Here is a 21,312-nt window from a genome sequence, read left to right as displayed (position 1 = left end):
ATGAAGATACTGTAAATGCCTTCTTCTGGACAGACAATTTGAAGTGCAAGTCCCATCAAGATCTGCAAGTTAGGAATGTGGCCTCTGGTGACTGAGGCATTCATTCTCTGAGCACATCTACCAGATTCAGCCTCGTACATATATAGGGAAAATATGACAGATCTCTCATTTTCTTGTTATGGTTAGATTAGCTCACCCCTGCCAGGTGGAAAAAAAACAGTTTAAAAATCTCTTCTTTGCTTGAAGTGAGATACACCCCGCTGAAGAAACTGATCCTGTCACCAGGAGGGGTGATATTCTGGCATGACATTCTTTCAGGCTGCCTTTTTAAAATAGCTTTGCATTAAGTCATTACTTGAGAAGAGCAGAAAAAGTTAAAACAGTACATAACAGTTGAAACAGTGTGCAGTAAATCTTTCTCACGCTGGAGAGTGAAAGCCAGGTCTCTCTTGTCCTAGAGAATGTGCTAATTGCTAAGCCTGGGAGTCATTGTTATGCTTTCTCCTTGGCTGATGAAATATTTTTCTATGCAAAAGAGGGATCATCTAACCAAGAGAATGACTTCTTACTCCTCTCATATAGTCACATCAACAGAGAACAAAACGTAATTTTAAATCGCCACAGACACAACCTGTATTTTAACTTGAGGTCTCAGTCCTCTATGTAAGCAGCCTACCCACTCTTTGCTACAGATGGAGCAGGGGGATCTCTTGACAGATGATTTCTGAGAAAGATTTGGCTTAATTAGCAAAGGTGGGTTTGTAAGGATTAGAAGTTTATGACATGGGATTAATTTAGATAATAATATAGTTTATATTTGTTTGGGGGATTTTATTTTTTTTTTTAATGCCTGCACCGGGTAAGCAAAGACAAGGACAAGAAGCCCAGCACAGACTTGGATTGACTATCAGACATATGCATTTTGCTTACTTAAAGCCACATGAGGGGAATGCTCTCAAAACTTCTCATTGGCCTGCACTAGAGAGCAGCACGAGAAGTGAGCTGGCTGCTGTAGAGACTGGGGTGCTTACAGAGCATGGGGGGAACCTGCCTCATGCTCTCCATCCCTACCCTACAAACCAACAAAAGACAGGCTGACATTTTGCAAGACTAAGTTGTAGAGAAGAATATTTTAATTCAGGGGATGCTGCACCAAGCTCGGTGTGCAAACCAAGGGAAGATCTGGTGTTGTGACTCTTCCTTCATCTTTGTAAAATCTACTTCTGTGTAATCCTATCTTTTTTACATTGACATCATGTTTTGGGATTTGAGATGGCACTAGCTGGAGGATCCTCCTACAGCAGTAGTGCAAATACTCTCCTAGAAGCTTCAATATGTAGGGGAAGTTACGGCATTGAAGATTTTTTTCCCTTATTTTTATTGTATTTCCACCCCCCAGGAACCAAGAAAAGACTCAAAATGAAAGCATGGTCACACTCAGCTCCTTATGAGTTTGTTCTCTCCTCTTCTGTGGCAAAGCTGGGAATGAGCACTACATGTTTTGAATAAATCCTTATTTCTCATGTAAAAAAAGAGAATATATAGCATAGCTTGAACTGAATCTCCTCTATTGCAGTATAGTTTTTATTTTTCTTCACATCCTGAAAACTTATGCATCTGCAAAGCAGCTGACTTTGATTTGGAAAAAGCAAAGCACCTTTAACATGCAATTTCAATTAACATCTTTGAATGTCCAAAAGTATCAATGTTCTTTATGATTTTATCAGAATTGAAAGAATACAGCAATTTATAGTTATTAATGCTGAATTAGTCAATGTGTTAATTTTGGGGCTAGTACTGGGAACAGATGTGGTTTTGGTAGGAGGGTGAGCTAATTGTATTCACCTCTTTAATGGTGTTGCTGTTTGGATCATCAGCATTTCTTAAGATTCTCTTCCCCTCTCTCCCACCTTGTGTAACTGCTCTATTTTGTACAGCACATCTCTCTCTCTGGAGCTTAGAACTCCATCTCAGATTACAAAATGTCCCTGACTATTCAGCCTTTTGAAAAAGCTGTAAATAGAGATATAACTTACCTAGCAACAAAAAGTAGATCTCCACAATGTATTCTATGAACACAGTGAGTTTATTCAGCTATAGCCATAGCTCTTCTGTTTCTATTGCTAGTCTTTTCAAGACAGACTATAGAAAAAGTCTTTTCTGTACTCAGCTAATGTTAAGCAATCCTCGTGATAACAACTGGGCAGAAGATGAACTATCTAAACTTCTAAAATTAATGTACTTGCTGAAGTTTCTGCTGGCTCAGTTAAAAACAGAATTAAGTGAATACTGGGGGGAAAACATTTAAAGTTTTTAACATGACAGTCTCTTGGTGAATATTGAAATATAGCCTGTATCCTTTAGCTCATAGAGCTATATTTAGTGAATGTTTTTATAAACATGTCTAGTTTCTTTCTTGGTGCTTTTTTTCCCCTTTCAGCTTTCAATCTCAACAATACAGTGATAAAATAAGTATAATAGAAAAGGATATAGACATAAGAGAAGAAGAAATGTTTTTTCCCTCCTCTTTCTCCCTGTTTTTTTTCTGGATAGCTTTTAAAAATGCTTGAAACATTTGGTTCAGATACTGTAAAAGCAACACAAATCTTAATTCTGAGTTGGTTTTGTTTGAGATTAAGCTTTATTAAAATTTTAATGTGTTAAAAGACTTGCTGTCTGCTTAAGGTTAAAAGCCTTGTCCATGACAAAAGAAACATTACCATTTCAAAGGTTGGTCAGCATTTTTGCCTGTATATCTACTAGGTAATAATGATCATGTTGACCCTTTTTTGATCACTGAAGTCTTTTATCAGTGCATTCATAGCAGTTGAAGATGATGCTTAATGTTGACTTTCATTCTGTGCTTTCATGAAAGTGCCTTTGAGTATGAAAGCAGTGGTCAGATTCTGATCTCTCTTCTTCAGATATTTTGCTTTTGGATTTTCATTCCCTAATTCAATGTAATAGAAAATAAAAGCATGGCTGTTCTCTGAATAAATATGAAATCTAAGAATGTTTCTAAAGAAAACATCATCTCCACTAGACAGTTTTCATTAGTCAATTTAATAAAACTTTAAAATGACCTTTTTCTCTCTTGGAGATAACTGAATTGTAGAGCTGAGTGTCTTTTGGATAAGTTCCAAAAAAGAAAGTCACCCTGCAGAGTTCAACTCTCAGTGGAAAGCAAACCAAGTTCACTGTACTTGAACTCTGTAATTTATTATTAGTTCCCAAGTCTTTAATGTAGCACTAAATAGGCAGAGATGCTTGTATTATGCCTAGATCTCAGACCTGTTTCTGAAGCCTTAGCACATGAGAAACTTAGGTTAATATAAGTTTTCTGAGGAGTAATAATGGCAAAGAGAGCATTTTCTGGGCTTTCCTGACATTTTGAGAGTGGTAAACCAGAGAATAAAATGATGGCCTAAACCCAGTAGTACCAGAGGCCATGAGGTGGCCTCCAGCCAGGAGAGGACTGCATGCCCTTTCCTCTTCTCCCCCAGTGCTCTTGATTCCCCTGAGCACAGCGGGGGAGTCTCATTAGTTCTTCCATCAGAGGCCAGTGGAATCAGTCTTTAACCTGAACCTTAGAGAGGGCAAAGAAGAAGAAAACAGGGATTTGGGACAAACTTCTCTTGGGTGCGATCCATTTGCATGGAAGTCCTGAAGGCACCAAGGCTTCTGTGCTTATGTTTGCCTTTACTTTTTGGACTGTCCTTGAGTAGGAATAATGTTTACACAGTTGCAGAACATTATTGCAATATCTTTTTTTTTTTTTTTTTTTTTTTTTTTCACACAATTTCTTGTGTGTTTTTTCTTGCAGAAAATAACATTTTTTTGCTTAGAGAAAAAAAATTGGCATTTGAGGTTGTTATTTGCATGATATGGCATACTGTAGGGTTTTTTCAGAGATTCATTAGTAAAGGGAAAAGAAGATGATTATCATAAGTGTGTCCCTCACTCCCTTTGAAAGGATGCACTGCTACTTCCCCATTTAACAGTTTTGATGGTGCTATTTTGGATAAACAATTTTATGACAGTAGAGTTTTGTCTTGAACAACAAAGCTGTAGCCTAGGAAACTAAACATATCTTTCCTAGGTTTTTTAATTTGCCAGGGGAGTATTTTCAATACTCATGTGTATCTATTTTTTTAACCCACCACAAAAAAATATCATACTGTTAAAGACTGGGGCAGTCTCTTATTTTTGTATGCATTAGAAAGAAATCTAAGTACAGACACATACTTAATAATAATCCAATTGAACATTTTATCATTGTCAAAGGCATTTGTAGAGGAATCCATCAACTCTTCTGATTTCCATACAAGTCAATTTACTGTCTTCAAAATGTAATGCTAATGGCACTCAGTGTACACACTGTAATCCTTTAAAATAATGTACATGGCAAACGGATATGTTCTCATGCATTAATAATTTAAAAGTTAATTTTAGGTACTTACTCAATGTGATTAACTGATGGATCAGCAGTCTCATATAGAGAAACAGTGAGCACACTTAAAGAAAGAGAATGCTGGAAGACAGCCAGGTAGCTGCCTGCGTGACAGTTCAAAAATACCTGGGCTTTATCCCTCTGGTTTCCCTTCAGCACTGGATGCAGCACACGGTGGTTTCAAGGGCAGTCTCGGGTTTTAAGATTCCATGTGTGAAGTGCCTTTGAGGTTGAGGTAGCGGGACTTTTGGGGCAGGCGGGAGGATGTTTTGGAAGGCGGGAATCCCTGCAATGTGATCCTGCCGGTTGTTGGCCCAGTTGCATAACTTCCCACTTTTTGAGGACACCCTGTAATGCCGGGGCTGTAAACTGATATTCTAGGGTGGAAATACTACGGATGACAAAGTATAACTGCTTCATCGTGCAGCTAAAGAATGTGCCAGAGAAAACAGCATGAAAGAGTGTGTAGAAGGAGGCATGTGTTGAAGCCCTCGGCTGTGCCCGGGGCAGCGGGGTCTGGGAAAGCAGGAAGAGCTGGACACCTACTTTACAAACCCTGGTCAAATAATACAGGTACAAATACAAAGAGGATAGAGGCTTTGTCTTCACAAGGAGCCACAGGGAGCAGATGATGGGTAAAGGGTATAGGTTGCACCTGAAGATATTTCATGTTGATGTAAGAAAGGCATTTCTTTATAGTGAGAACAATCATCCACTGGAACAACATCCCTGGTGATACGGTGACTCCCCACTACTGGAAGTTTTCAGGACATGGTGCCAGATAATCTCATCCAGGTTTAATTTCCCATAAAACGTTGGACCAGATGAACTTTGGAGGTTCCTTCCAAGCTTAGCTACCCTATCATTCTACAATCCCTACATGCAGAACGTTCTTCATGTAAGCATGTGGGGCTGTGTTGCCAGCCATACTGTCCTAGGGTCTGGCAGGCAGTAGGTGCTTCCTTGCCTCTGGAGTGATCTCAGAGATCTGAGACCACCTCCCCTCACCTTTTCACTAGGCTAGGAGCCTTCTGCAAGAAGCAGAGAGGAGCTAGCTCCACCTCCAGTCAAGTACCAGTCTCCAGGGCTACACTCCCCCCAGAATGATCTGTCAGGGGTGAACAATGGCTTACGGAAAGTCAGGGCAGACCAGGGCAGTGGTGGGAAAGAGAAGGGTCAACTAGGGGCTGAGAAGTGACTGTGCGTGGAGCAAGCTCCCAAGGAGCCGGGCTGCGTTGGGATGCGATGGGATGGGACGGGAGGGTAGAGGCGATGGCGGTGCTGACAGGCTGAAGTGCAACCCTCAGCACCACGTCAAGTGGAGATGGCGGAGGGACGGCTGGTGCCGGGGAGAGGCCGAGGGGCCCGGGACGTGAGGAGGGCGAGAAGGGAGTGGGCAGCAGAGCGGCACGTGCCGGTGGGAGGCTGGGGTGACACCCACGAGGAAACGGGAGAGCTCACTCGAGGAGCCGAACTGCGAGAGTGAGTGGTGAGAACAGAGAGAGAGAGATCAGAGCAGGGCTGGAAACGCCGGGACGGAGAGGGCGGGCTGATAACAAAAACATTCCTTTAAATACAGTAAAGAAGAGCCACGGAGGAAGAAAGAGCCAGAGCAAGAAAGGTATCATGTTACATTTCAAAATATATTCAGCTCGGGCGCTCGGCAGCAATGCTTCCATCCGAGTACGTGCATCTGTCTTAGGAGGAAAAGCCTAGAGATTTCTCCCGCTTCTCCGTGATTTCCTTTTATAGTGCTGACCACTTCTTACGAGAGGTGTTTTTTGCCTCTGGCCAACAGAATATTCCTCTCCTCCTGCAGGGAAGCGGCTTGCGTCTAAATCTGCAAGCATTAAAACAGTAGCTCCTAGGGAAGCGTGCAGCTTCACTTATAAAAGAGCTTTTTCGCATCCCCAAGTTATTTGCAAGCTACAAATAGGATTGCTTGGAGCTCCCGCAAAGCTCTGGTGATCCAGAGAGCAAAATACCAAAGGTCCCAATGCGCAGAAGTTAGAAGCAGTCTGTAGGAGTGCTGGTGGCAGGGTGAGGATCCAGGGAGATAAGAGTGTGTTTTGCAACCCAGCAGAGCTCGCCGAACTGTTCACCTTACTGCTGGCTGACGCCGAGCGCCTGCTCGGTGCTACCTGGAGCGCAGGAGGGGGAGCTGAGACACCTTCGCGGGTAGTTTGGTGGGGGCAAAACGTGAGGACAGGGTTGTGGAGGTGAGCTTAAGGAAAAACCCCACGCACGAATGCCTCGCGTTTGCAGATGCCCCCGGCTACTCTGGTGGCTTTATTTTACAGAAAAAGCACCGAAAGCACACCTCGGTGCTACCTGTGGACGAGCTTTTGTTAGCGGGCGGGAAGCCCCCGCACCAGCCTCCTAACCTGCCGCCCCCAGCCCCCCGCCCGACAAGGAAAAGGAATCCGAGTCCGAGCCTCCTACAGCCGCCGGGGCTCCCGGCCGCCCCCTGCCATCGGCGGAGCTGTGGTGGTGGTGGTGGTGGCGGCGGTGGCGACGGCGGGGGGCGGGCCGGGGCTGCGGCTGCGTGCGGCGGGGCCGGGGCGGGGCGGGGCGCCGCCGGGAGTCAGCTGGGCGCGGGGCGGGAGCGCGGCGGCGGCGGGGCGCCGTTAGCACCGGGAGCCGGCGGTGGCGGCAGCAGCAGCGGCAGCGGCAGCAGCGGCGGCGCGGGCGGGTAGAAGTTTTCTCCGCAGATCCCTCCCGCACCTCGGGGTCGCCCTTGCGCGAGCGTCCCCCTTGGGTGTGTTTTGATTTAATTTTTTTGTTTGTTTAACAGCTTTTTTTTTTTTAATTTTAAATTTTTAGTTTTTTTTTTTTTTTTAATTGTTTTAATTTTTTGTTGTCGCTTTTTTGAGGCGCGTGGCTCAGAGAGCTTGCCCTCCCCCACCCGTGCCCACTCCACCCCGCCGCCTGGAGGACCCCCCCCCCACACACACACACACTCCTCCTCCCCGCCCGCGCTCCCGTCCCCGCCGCCGCGCACGTCCATTCCCCCGACCCCCTGCGTCCGCCCGAAACTTGGCGAGTGCGCGGCGCCCGGCGGGGAGGGTGCCGGCCGGCTGGCCAGCAGGTAAGGGCTCGGGGGGCGACGCGAAGCGTGCAGGGGGGACGGCGGCTGCCCCTGGGAGCCATGGCCAGTCCGGGAGGGGCTGGGGGGGCTTGCCGGCTCCTCGGTGGCGGAGGCCGGTGGGAGGCGGAGGGCGAGAGCAAACTTCCTTTTTCCTGGGGCCGTCGGCGAGCCCCCCGTGCCGGCGAGGAGCAACCCCGTGCAGCTCCCGCCGCCCGGCGGGGAGCCCCCAGGGCCGGGCGAGGGGCGACCGTCGTCTGCTGGCCGCGGGGCTCGGGGGAGCGGCCCATTCCCTCGACTCGGGGTTTCCTTGCCGCGTTTTGTTTGCTCGCCTGCTTCGTGCCTCTTCCAGCGCTGCCGGGAGCCGGGCTTTCCCGTAGCTCCGAGTTGGCATCGGGTGAAGCTTTGCCCCGCCAACTGCTGGCCGTGCTGCCCAGACTCCACCGTGTCCCCCCTCCTCGCTCCCCTCCTCGCCGCTCAGCGTTTGCGGGAGGGCCGGCGGATGGGCAGTTCGCAGAAATGCCACTTCGTAGTGCTGCCACCTTCCTGCTCGTCTGCGGTGCGGATCCGCGGCGGTGGCCGGGAGAGCAGCCCTGTGCCCCACCGTCTCTCCGGGCCGTGCCGGGGAACCCCTCGCCTAGCCCAGGGGACCCGAAGTCGGCGGGGTAGTGCTCGGTTTCTCTTGCCTCCGTTCCCCACGCACGCACGGCTCGGCTCGCTCGTTGTACCGCTGTGGTACCTCAAGCCGGGGCTGAAACTGTGGCATCTTTGTAAGAACAGTTTGCAGTTAATAGGTTTGGCAGATGAACTCCTGCGAAATCCTCTTGCCCGCTTCTGCTGCTGAAGTGCCAGCCCTCCTCCTCCTCCTCTCTCCCCCCATCCCCCGCCTTCCCTTTCCCCTTTTCCCCTTCCCCCTTTTCCCCTGCTTTCCTTTGAAGCGTCGCATAACTCTGTATTGCCAGCAGGATGGAAAGTGCTGATTCAGCAGCCTGAAGCCCCCACTCCATCTGAAGTGGTGGTCTGCCTGAAATGTTCCCATTTGTTGAAATAGGAACATGTGTTGCTGGTATGTCAAAGCAGCATTGATCAGGTTTTCTAAAACAGCCCCGAAGAATGTGGCTTGCTTTTTCCTTAACTAAAGAAAAATGTATTTGAGGTTGGGGGGGGTGCAAACGAGAGTGAGATGAGAGGGATGTGAGTAGCTATCACCTGAAGTTATGCTTCTGAGGGACAGTTGAAATTGTCTTGCCTTGAAAAGGTGCTGAGCAATTACTCGTTTTAGCAAAGATTCTGTAGGATGTGTAAGGATGCGTTATCATTCCAACCCAGTCTATTCCTGTGTCTAGAGACTAATTGTACTTAAAGCTCTAGAAAAGGTATGGAGAAGGGTGACAAGGCTAATCCTGGGATTAAAAGGAGTGAGTTATGAGGCCAGGTTAAAAAAAACCACCACAAACACATGGAGATTATAAAAGCTGTATGAAAAAGGAAATACGTTTGAAACTTTAAATGGCAGCTCTGCCAGTGCTTCATGATCACTTGGGTCTGAGGAAGGGTGCAGGAGCTCAGCAAGATGATCTTCAGCTTTAGTCTTCCTGGTGGGCTTACCTCACAGTAGAGCAGAAGAGGGAGAGCTGTTCCAGAGCTGTATTCCTCTGGCTGTCTGTATAGTTGTACGCTAATATCAAGGCTGTTAGGGTTTTCTTCTTTTACTCCAAGCTCTTTAAAATTCACATTTAAAACCCAAAGAGTATTGTTTGGTAGCCTCATTGCAACTGCAGTAAACTGAGGAAGCAGCTAGCCCTGATGCTTGCCTCCAGTGATCATTTTACTGTGTTATACTCAGATTTATTTTCTTCACTTGGACTTTATTTGTTCTTAAAGTAGGTCTTGTTTGCCCTGGCTACATATTAAAGATCTTGTGGTACTTCCATGGTTTTTCTTGGTTTTGGTAATCAAAATATCCCCTCCCTTACCACTGTGTGAGTTGGCTTTCATTCTCAGATACAGCCACACCTGGGTTTCAGTAGCATATTCCTGTGTTTTATGTAGTCCAAAAATGCTGCCTGAATGCAAAATGGATCTCTGCGTTTCACTTCCACTTCAGCATATACCATGAAATAAAACAAATATTTGCAGCCCTCTATCTTGCGAGCACTTAAATAGCTCCAGCAAGAATTGTCACAAAGGTTTTAGAAATCTTGGGCCATGTTCTCAGCTGCGCTTGGGGTGCAAATGGGCAAAAAGTATCTGGATCTCTCTGGTTAAGGGATCCTTCCAAGGTGGGGAGTTCCCAGCTGGCAGAGGAAAGGCATAGCTGGGTCATGTGCTGCTCCTGCCAGAAGCATGGGAGTGTTGCACTGGGAGTTTGTTTTCTGACAGCACTGAAGTAGCAGATGTCCCTCTAGACTGTGAGGCACCAGCAGCTTCCCTGGGCATGCCTATGGGTGGCAGGGGGTTAGCTGGGAAGCTCCTGGGTAGCTTCACTCTGGGTGGTACCATTCTGTCTCTCTTCTCTTCCCTTCTGTCATGCTGCTGTACGAGTTGGTTGTGGAAGCTTATGGTGACAGTGCTGAATGAGACCAGGTTTCTAGGCAAAACTTTTCCTTAAATCAGCTGAGCTTTTTCTTGGGAAGTGGCATGTGTGTTGGGGAGACTGGAATGCACCTCGGATGCTTTTTCAGAGACCTGGAAGCTGCCATGGGAGAGAGAGATGAGAGGGAATGCCTTTTTATGTGTTTTTAGGATGCATTTAAGTATTTCCTCAGGTAAAAGTTTCACTGGTGACAGCAAACACTGTCATGCAAAAACATTACCAGTTTCTGCTGGTCTTTTAATGCTAAACCAATACATGAGCTTTATTAGTGGTGTTGAGGAAGAAGTTTTTCCTCACCTTAAACCAGCATTTCTGTTCAGGATAACACTAAGACAGCCTACTTTTCTTTGAATCTTGACTGTGAGGTTATTGATGCCATTTCACAGTACAGGATTTCTCTTGTGTACCCACCTGGCCCAGTGTTTTTGCAAACAAGGAGGACAACTCCAGAGACCTCTGCCTCTGTCAGCCTTGCATGAAGCTTGCCAACTGGCTTGGCTGGACTGTGGTTGCATAAGCCTCCTTCTGTAGGAAAGCAGGCTAAGAAGTTAGGATTGTTTTTTTTGGATACTGGACCGGCTTCTGGGCATGTGCAAAATATACCAGTTGTGACTCTTCACCTAGGGACATCTAGGAATGGAGAGCTGTTTCCTAAAAGGTTGAACTCCATGTTCTTTTTAGGATTTAGGTGTAACGAGGTCTCGAAGGAATCCTTTTATAGGCACTGATGTTCTTTTATGTGTGTGCCATCCTTACACTGCCTGCTGGTCAGGACAGCACTTTGCAACCCTAAGTTGGATGTTGCCAAGCAGTTCTTTTTTCCCCACCCCCCATAATTTTTCTCTCAAACCAGTGGTTGTTATGAAAGATACTAGCAAAAAAACATATGTCACCTTGTTGACTTTTCTGTCCTTGTACTTCATGAGTTGTGAGCTTCTGAGCTTGTCCCATGCCAGGTCTTTCCTATTCTCAGGCCATCTGTTGATTTGGAAGGTGTTTAACAGCAGTTCTCCCATTAGCTCAGTATGGCTCCTCTGTTTCATTATGGATGTGGGGAAGACTATTCCAAGGAAGCCAAAATCCACTATGAGTGTAGCATAAAAGAAAACTGTTGGTCAGGGTGAAGCATCTTGTCTACAGACAGGTTGTTAATCTCTTTGGTGATGGAGCAACCAGGATAGTCTCACTTCAAGATCTGGCTGGGTACAACCTATAATCCCTTTGCTGGCATGCTTTATTCTCATGACCAATGTCTCTCCAGCGGATAACCTGATGCGAAAGCAATTCAAGACACTTCATTTTGCATATAGATGTGTTCATCTGGAACTGGTGCCATTTGTGACTTCTGGTAGCTTGTGAACTCATGATGTGTATAGGAACACTGGAGACTCAAGGAGTCATGAAGTGAGTCACCATCAATGACAGGTTATAATGAAACTCATTCTGAGAGATTTACACTGATACTCATCCGTTGTCTGAAAACTCATCTTCCACTTTTATTTCCTAAAGTCTTTCATAATTCACAGATGGATCAGTTCATGCAGAGCAGTTGGACATGGTTATCAGGGCTGAAGGCATTACAACTTCAAGCCCTGCTTTAGCGTAGTACCCTTCTGAAAGGTTCTATCTTTCTTGGTCTCTGTAACAGAAAAGACCAACACTTTCTGTTTAACAACGAGTAGCCAATGCTGCCAATGAACTTGAAAACTTGTTGGAAGATGCTCTTACAAAAGCATGAAGTTTTGAGCACTGGGTGAATAATTTTCTGTTAGGAGAAGTTGACGACTGTGTGGCTGCTTGGGATTTTACAGGCAAACCCATAGTGGAAAGGACAGAGTCTCAAGTTTGGATTGAACGAAGGTATGGGCAGGATTAATCCTACGTGTGCTTCAAAACTGAACATTAATGCTCATTTACAAGCCAAGACAGCTTTTAATGAAACCTGCTAATTTTGTATCATTTAGTTAACTCATGAGGTGATGTGATTACTGCTCCTGGATGGCTACAGCAAAAGGTGGCCATCATAAAGATGATTTGTTACAGGTGGGTGATCTTTCTAACAGTGTAGGGGACCTTCTCCAACAGTGTGGATAGAGCAGCATGTAATTAATACGGTATGTTAGTGCAAGGGACCCTTTTCTTCCTGAAGCCTTTCAGAAACCTTTAAGTCATATTTGGTAAGTCATGATAACTTGGGAGAGAGGAATGTGGTAGAGGAAAATGTATGCTATGTACATATTATGTATGCTATGAAGTAAAATCACAGGTTGTGTCAAGCTTGTGTATTGCTGGAGTGACTTGGACATAATCTCTGCACGTTGCACAGAAGTGTACCTCATTGATAGTGAGAGACATAAACTTTTCCTGGAGCTGGAAAGAGGCAAACTGTGTTCCATGGTGTTCCTTGAAGCTTTCAGTACTGCTGGCTTTGAGATTTTGCTGGTTCAGATATGATGGGATAAGGCTTGCTTAAATAGCTTGATGACTTGGAGAAAAGATTAGCAGCAAGATATTTCATCTTTACACCTGAAGGTTGGTCAGTCTCTGCTTATTCTTTCCTGGGGAGAGAGTTAGGGGAGGTGTGAGTGTTAAATTGACTGTGCAGCATACTTGTGTGAAGAGCTTTGGGACTATAGTGGTAGTCCTTGGATGAAGAGGCGATGAGTGCCCTAGAGGAGTTTGCTGGGAACACCATGACAGTCTCTGTGTTCTCTTCCTGTGGGCAGATACTCCAGAGTATTTGAGAAAGAAACACGGTGTCCTATTTCTGTTGGACTCCAGAGAAAGACTGTAAGAGGTTTTCCCATTATCTTACTCTCCTGCTGCTAAGCTATCATCCTTAGGCCAACAGCAACAAGTTAAGCAGCCACGTCGATCTTAATGCCCAACTGTTATTAATGATTACAGTGTTGACTGTTGGACAGTCCTGTTGCTCCAGCAGTACTATTCAAACAATGCATTTCTTAGTGAGTCTGTTGCAGCTTTTTCAGAGGCCAAAGCCAAGGAACATGGGCAACTTCCAAAAAGGCAGTTTTACATAGGCAGGTCATGATGAATGGGGTAATTGTAAACACATGTTTGGTTAAACCACTAGCAAACCAGCCTCTGATTCTTCCCAGCCTTCATCAATGCCAGCTTCTACTAGTTGTTAACGGGACAAAAATAGGAAATGACTTCCCTGGCAGGCAAACTATAGAGGAAATGCCATGCCATCCTGTTGGAATCAACCTATAGCCCAGTGGGAAGGAACTCTCCTGCTGAGCAGCGGTGGGGATTTTCACATTTGTTCACAAAGTAAACTTCAGAGCGAGGTTCTTGTGCTCCCTTTGTGCTTACTGCTGCAGAATTTGCGTCAACAGAGAAATCGGAGAAACCAAGCGGCTGCTGTGAAGCTGAGCCTGTGGTTGCTGAAGACTGTGGATAAGTAAGGGTGTATAATACTCCATGACACCAGTATCAGTCTTTCATTAGGCATCCCTGGTGAGAAAATCAATGAGCAGGAAGAATCCTTAAGTCTTGTATGCTCTTTTCATGGTGGAGATTAGCACTTGATGAACACTTGGAAACTTCTTTCAATGCCTGGGATCTCAATTTTGGCTTTCTGATGACTTGATCAAGTGGCTGCAGCTCTGTGCTAACTCATGTTGTTGGTTTGTAGCACAGACTAAGTTTTTAGAAGCTCTTTTTTTCCTTCAATTAGCTTTACTTCTAGGCCACATTCAGGTGGTAATTTTGGTTTTGAAGCCATGAGGAAGGGAATTCTTGAAATGTCACCTAAATACCTTTCACTCCAGATGTTCCCGTTACAACAAAATTTGACACTTTAGCCTATTCCTGGTCAGAGAGCTGTAACTGGGCTCTTGTGTCTGTGCATGCTTCATATGCTTCAATAATGTTTTAGATTAAAAAACAAACTGGCAGAAGAGATTTAGATTCTCTAGGAAAGGAAATACTGTTAGGTAATTTTTTCAGGTCTTGATATTAATGGAGGACTATAGGACAAGGTAGTTACATATTGGAAAGGAATATACCAGAGTCTTTCAAAATCTGAAATAAAACTGGAAAAGTAATTTTTTTCTTGTTCTTTTCTTCCCCCCTCCCTTCTCTTCTTTTCCACGTTGTTAATTTCTGCCAAACTACTAGGTACAGATTCAGATAGGAGAACGTTCTCTCTAAATGGGAATTGGGAGAGGGGGTGAGAAGGACTGGGGGAAGGTAAAATCTGTAGGTTGGTCTTGCTTCATGTACTGTTAAAGCACTGTTAAAGCTCTGAGCATCCCTAGAAAGGAATAAGCAGCTTTTATTATATTTAGGCAAAAATGTGGAATTAGACATCAAGGAGCTAGAAAAGCTAAAAATTTAGAAGGTTGTGATATTTTTGTCTTGTGCCAAAGCCTTTTAAGAAAGGCTTGCTTTTCCTCCTGGCTCAAATGTATTGAAGTCCATTTAGGAGAACGTTAAGGGAGAGATACATATTGCAAGGCCATTGATTCCTCCTGGATTAATGTCTTGTGGGTGATAGTACTTCATTCTAATAGCTTCTCATGCTGACATCACCCGAGATGTCAGGGGATTATGTCAGAATTCAAGCCTTGATATTGTGCAGAACAATGGCTCAAGTGCTGGCAGATGTTTTCTTGATGGGTCAGGTTGCTTTTGTTAGTCAGGTCCGCCTCAAACTGTGATATTCCAGTGTAATAAACAAAACACTATCCAAGAGAAAGGTATTAGTGTAACGCAGTTGTGAGGGCAAAGAACTACTTGCTGCTAAATTTTATGCTAGAGACAGATTTGCCATGAGCATCTGTAATCTACACACAGAAAGGCATGCATTTTTAACACTCGCCAACTTTGTATCTTTTGGTTGGTTGTTTGTTTTGTTTTAATTGTTTGTTTTTTTTCTGTGAAGCATTGTTTCATTCCAGGAATCCTGAAGTCCAAGAAGTTGAGGCCGAAAGTTTCCTTTTTTAAAAAATTTTTTTTTTCCTTCCTGGCTGCTGGGCACCTAGCTTTAGTTCTTGTTTTTAAATGATGATTCTTAATGAAGCCCCCTAAGGTGGAAACAATCAGAGTAGCCTACTGTTATGCTTTAGAAATGATCAAAATAGAATGTCATAGATTATACATAATTTTCATGATAGCTTTTAATATTCTTTACTTGTAGGCTATTTTAAGGTTACCTATAGTAATGACATTTAACATTTGAAAGGCTTCAGATGATGCTTTTTTTAAAATTTTTTTCCCCCCTCTCTCTCTCCTCCTAAAATACTTAGGGAGAATTGAGAAAGGAGGAGTGCATAGCAAATGCATGTTTTGTTCTAGAGCTGATATTGAAAAGGTCAGGAAAAGTCTCTATGGAATACCTTGCTAGCAAAGGTGGATTTTGTTGCTACATGGTACTTCAGAAGAGCATTACAAAGAATGTTGCAGTTGATGATGTGCGTGCCAGGATGAATTCAGGTGGGCAGTGATGCTTGCAGCCCTTGGTTGAGTTGTCCAGTAGTGTCTCTCCTCCTGCTTTTCCCCAGTATTATTTGGAAAATAGTACTGATGATTCAGTCTTGGGTAGGAGAATGGCATTGCAAGGTGCTAGCTTGTCTTAGCCTTAGTTAATTTTGGTAAGTGTATAATTTATCCTGGTTTATGCGTTCAATTCCTCTTCCCAGTGGTGGGAGAACTTCTTGTGGGTATTTGGAAAGGCAGTCCTGTGCTGTAGCAGTCTAACTTTTAGGTTTTCTTTTATTCATCTTTGAGAACTTCTGGGGCCGTTCATGTCCAACAATCCAACTCTTGGTTACAAGTTTGTTCCTGAGGTTTCTCATTTAACATTCAGATGAGCTAAAATGTTGCTTCTGTAGGTGATGTGAAATAGCCTATCAGATGAATTTGACAGATCTCAGTAGAGTTTGAGGGAGACAGCTAGTGTGTAGCCATCAGTGATAGAAAGCACATTTTCCTTTTTAGAGTCCTGAACTATGAATTTCTGTTGTGAAAAATCTGCATTGTGAAGAGGCTGAAGAAGCTTTTCCCCAGGAAGATTATGCGAAGTATGTGTAGCTGTATCATTCTCTGGTCATCATAAACCAGAATAACTGAGGAATTAGCTGGTAGTAAATTAACCATTATTCATGTATGAGAAATATCAAGAATAATAGCTGTTCATACTTATGCCAGTGTTACAAGGAACACTGGAGTTTTAGTTGACTTGCCCTGAAATGTTGTAAAACATGCTTGTTTCAGGCCAGTTAGCAGCTGAAATGTTTTTTTCCTGGAATGTTTCTGTTGTTCCCAGTTTCACAGTCCCAGAGCTGCCTGTGAGCTGGTTTAGCTGCTCCATTCTGACCAAGAGGGGGTTTCTACAGCCAAAGTAAAGTATAGGCACTAGAGGTGACTTCTGTCTTTGTGACTGTTGGGCAGCTCTTGCCCATAAACTCCTGTGAATTTTGAGGGGCTGCCTTGGACAGAGCTGCACATTTATCAGCATTGCAAAAGCTAGTATTCTTTAGCCTGAAAAAACCCCTACCCCTGCAAACTGAAAACCACAGTAAGTTATTTACTAATTCTGGTTATTATTCTTGCCTGTGGTGAATGTGGAATAATTTCTGGGCCAAGGTGGCTTTCCTTTGTTGTACCAAACAGAACTTGGCAATACTTGGAACTTGGGTTCTTTGGCTCTTTTACAGCAGTGACTGGTGTTTCTCTTCTGAGATATTTCTGGTTGGCTTTTTCCATAATTTTAATACAAAAAAGTTGGAGCCAATCAACTAGCTCCATGCTTTTGGCTGAGTACCAGCTCCCTTGGATGTGTACTCTTGGGTGGACTGAGGAAGAGGTCTTTCCTGAGCCTTCATTACAGGGGTGTGTCAGTCTAAAACGAGGCTGCTGAACAAATTTCAATTTTTATATCAAATGCTACTTGTAATGCTTCAGTCGCTTTGCATGGCTGTATTGGGTTTTTGGGGTATTGTGATAAAGGAAGTAATGAATGAGAAGTAATTTTATGGGTGTGCTGACATGGTTGTTTACAGATGCCAAGTTTCTTCCTCTTCTCAGAATATATGGCCAACATTTATGCATGCCTTTAGCCATGGCATATCTGTACTGAGTTTGGCAGTGATTCAGAGCAGACTTACCCAGCCAGAGAAATATCCATGGGATGACTTTTTAATTTTTTTTTTTTTTTTTAATATTTGCTTATTTTTGTTTTTTAATTGTGTGGGGACTGAAGCTTTCTTCCTGTTGCTTGTCTAAAGTCAATGTTTTGAGTTAGGATCTGTGTTCAAGTTGTGTGGTCAGAGTGAATTTTTGCCTAGACCTATGGTTGAGGTATAAATGGTTGCACTGCGTGAACAGCAATGCTCTCATCCAGTAGCTGTAGTAGTAGTAGTTCATCTCTCCCTGCTAGAGTCATATAGTTCTGCAATTCTAATTGTTAATATGAAGTTGAGCTATGAGGTGTTTGCTTTGTGTGAGAAGCTTGTTACCTTTCCTAAATCCTGGTTTGCTATGAATAAAGAGCAGAGGTTCCCAATGAGGCTTCTCCTCACTCTTTCCTGTACTGAGGCCAATGGGTACCTCTCTGCAGCTCCTTCTTCACCAGTATTGTCTTCTGCTCCCACATCAGCCCTGCAGCCATGGTGCCTCCCTTTCTGGCTACCCAAATACCCCATTTTTTTCTTGGGGTGGGTGGGGTGTATCTCAGGCTTGTGACAACTGGCAGAAGGCCCCAATGGTGACAGACTTCAAGGAGCTGGAGATGGTGGTGAGCACCAGTATTGTAAAGAAGAGGAGTGTTGTGGTTTAAGCAGTACATGCCCACTTGCTCGCTCATCCCCCTCAGAGGGAGAAAATACAATGAAAAGCTCATGAGTCAAGACAAGGACAGGGAAGGATCACTCACCAGTTATGGTCCCAGGAAAAACAGATTTGGCCTGGGGAAAAAGAATCATTTAATTTATTACCAATCAAATCAGAGTAGGATAATGAAATGTAAAACCAGATCTTAAAAACACCTTTTCCCCACCCCTCCCTTCTTCCCAGGCTCAACTTCCTTCTAGATTTCTTTGCCTCCTCCCCCCCCAGTGACACAGGGGGATGGGGAATGGGGTTGTGGTCATCTCATCACACATTGACTTTGCTGCTTCTTCTTCCTCAGGGGCAGGACTCCACAGTCTCTTCCCTTGCTCCATTGTGGGGTGTCTCCCACAGGAGAGTGTCCTTCATGAACTCCTCCAACATGAGTTCCTCAGGAGCTGACTGCTCCAGCATGGGCATCCCACAGTCACAGCCTTTTTCAGGCAAAGTCACTTCCACTGGCATGGGGTCTTCCAAGGCTTCAGGTCCACCTCTGCTCCAGTGTGGTTCTCCATGGGCTGCAGGGGGACAACCTGCCACTTCACCATGGGCTGCTGGGGAGTCTCTACTCCTCCCCCTCCCTTCTGCACTGAACTTGGTGTTTGCCATACATGTTTCCATCACACCCCGCTCCTCTCTCTGCCAAAGGTCTCCCAGCAGTTTCTTTTCCCCTTTTGAAATAATACTGTTGTAGGGGCACTTCCACTGTTGCTGATGGGCTCAGCCCTGGCCAGAGGTGGGTCCAGCTTGGAGCTGGGAGAGCTTCTGACAGAAGCCACCTCTGTGGCCCCTCCTCCACTACCACAGACCCCACACAGAGAGGAAGAGTCTTGAAAAGGTGTGTCAAAAGAGAGGTGATATGGCAGTAAAACCAGTTTGCCACTTTGCTTTGCACTGTGTTAATGTGCTGTGCTGACACCATGAGTTAAAGCGGGTTTTCATGGTAGAGACTTGGTCTATGGGACAGACTTTCTGGAATATCTTGCGGGTACTGAAAACTTGTTCGTGTGGGGCCTTTGATGGACCTTGATGTAGTTCAGTGCTTCAGTTTGGTAGGCTCCTTATAACTGGTCTGTTTACAAAGCTGACTGTGGCTTGGGAAGATGAGAAAAAGTGAAAGGAGTATCATGCTGCTTGTCACAGTTGGGGTGAGAGGTGTCGTTTTGCAGGTCAGGACTAGGGCATCATCAGCCTGGTTTTGGTTGAAACTTAGGGGTTCAGTGAGTGGAGTTATGTACTCTGACTGTATCTGTTATATTAAACATCCCCTTTATGGCACCTGGGTAGGGCGTATCTACTCTGTTAGTCCTTAAAAACACCCAGAGTTTCTGTTACACATCCTGCACACGTTGGGTGTACCCATCAGTACCCTTGGGACCTGACAGCAAAGCCTTTCAGCATCATGGTGTGTGTAGGGCTGGTTCCTGTTGGCTGCTGCAATAGGAGCCACAGTTCACGCTGGACCATGGCCATTGGGCTCTGTGTGGGCTTTGCATGACTGTGGCTCTGTGTGGAGCTGAGGGGCTTGGGGGAGAGAGCTTCAGGTTGTGCCTTCCTATGGTCTTCTGAAATCCTTTTTAAAATTGTGCTGTAATGGGGTAATTCCTGTTACGTGGCATCCTAGCCAGGTGGCATCAGGTCCCTAAAAAAACCAATGGACTGAGAGTGTTGTGTCAAAAGGGGCTTTCACACTCTGAAACCCACTAGCAGTTTAAAATTAACCAAATACTTTCTTAGTTTAAATGAATTTTAATGACTTTCTACCATATTTATTTTAAAAGAATCTGTTTACAATCTCGTTGCCTTAGTGCAGCCTGGATTGGCAATGTTTGGGCTTTTTTATCAATTAAGAAGATTTTGCAGCATGACAGTGATTTCCCTAAAGATTTCTCTGGTCAATGAGGAAACAGCAGCATTTGTATAAATCAAAGCAGAGCAGCCCAAAATAGCTGTATCCCAAAACAGACTTAACCAATAAAACTTTGAATTACGATGTTATCTTCCACCAGGGAGCACTGCAAAGTCTCCCCGCCTTTTTGTGTCATGTAAGAAAGGACTGAGCCATCCCATTGTTAGGAAAAACCACACAGAGTAAAGACCTAAAACTTAACTAAGAATGTAAATGTACCCTGGATTTGAATGTAAATGCATACCAACTGCAAATGGTTGGGTTTTTAAAAATTGCAATATTTAATGAAAAAGGTTAGAAACCATTCCAGTCTGTTTTTGAGGATTTGATTGACATTTTCTGTGACCCCTTTGCTCTTGTGTGTTGCAGTAGTGGGAGGGCAGGGCAGAAGGAAAGCTATGTTAAAACAGAGTTTGGGAGATGTGGTGAGGACTTAGAAGAGAAGGAACAAAGAAAGGCAATATTGACACAACACTCAACTTTTTAATTGGCTTTGACTTTTTTTTATTTCCTCCATTCCCAATGCACACACTTCTCAGCAACATAGGGGGAGTAAAATTGATTTCTGTAGTCATGTAGATATTTCCAGAGTGATGGAGTGAAAAGGCAAAACAGGCTGCTGTCCACACACCTCTCCCACCCCCAGCACCCTTCAGGTGAAGATGATATTTTTTTGGAGTAATGCTAACACTTTATTTGAGCTGCAGTTGGGTGTCCATATGGCAAAAGCCTGCTATTTCTGAGGGCTGTGTTTTGCCTGTGTGATGGTGTGTATTGCTCTGGGTTCACTTTTGTGTTCCAGCTAGTGAGAATCAAATTCTGAGGTGATGATTGCATCATTAAAGGAGATTTTTTTATTTTTTTTTTTTTTACAAATAAGGAAAAAAATGGGAGAGAACCCACAATGTGTATAGTAAATATCCCATTTTTGATACAGGTAGCTAATTCATGTCTAAAACTTGGCTTGACTTCAGTCCTGGTCTAAACCACAAGTGTCACTTTGGACTGGATGTTTATTTACTCTGTCGTGTGGCCTGGTGACTGTTGGGACAGCCGGGGGATTCCGGGGTTTACCACATGGTGAGGCATCTGAGCAAAAATGCTTCTGCTCTGAGTGCAAATGGTGGCATGTGTGAACTCCTTAAAATGGCAATGCCTCTTCAACTGTCTTGACTTAAAAAACATCAACATGTATTGATTTTATATTTTTTAAAGAAGTATTTAATTTTCCCTTCTCTTTTATTTCCCAGCCCTGTCACTCTTCAGGAGGGACTGATACTTTGCTGGGTGTAAGCCCTGTACTCCCAAGATCCCAGTATGTGCAGTTGTAAAGATGCAAAGCAGGGAGTGGACAGTCATTCCTGATAGTGAGGGAAGGGCACTGGTGCTAATCCCGTAAATCCACAGTGGGCCCCTCC

The 21,312-nt window shown here is 44.5% G+C and overlaps 1 protein-coding gene across 8 annotated transcripts in view; it reads left to right on the top strand.

Annotated features, from left to right (window-relative positions):
* Nucleotides 1-7,057: 7,057 nt before the first annotated feature.
* Nucleotides 7,058-21,312, top strand: part of GRB10 (growth factor receptor bound protein 10) — a 144,412-nt gene continuing 130,157 nt past the window's right edge. For 5 of the 8 annotated variants that reach the window (XR_011724413.1, XR_011724412.1, XR_011724414.1 and 2 more), the window contains exon 1: nucleotides 7,413-7,538. The gene's annotated coding sequence lies outside the window, so the exon portion shown is untranslated. Of the gene's footprint in view, nucleotides 7,209-7,412; nucleotides 7,539-21,312 lie in introns of those variants that run through there. The other 3 variants (XM_071736744.1, XM_071736740.1, XM_071736742.1) reach the window with 3 other exon arrangements.

The sequence above is a fragment of the Heliangelus exortis genome, chromosome 2 (assembly GCF_036169615.1).
Source record: "Heliangelus exortis chromosome 2, bHelExo1.hap1, whole genome shotgun sequence".
NCBI lineage: Eukaryota > Metazoa > Chordata > Aves > Apodiformes > Trochilidae > Heliangelus > Heliangelus exortis.
Note: the sequence above shows the minus strand (reverse complement) of the source record. Positions and strands in the feature narration are given on the sequence as shown.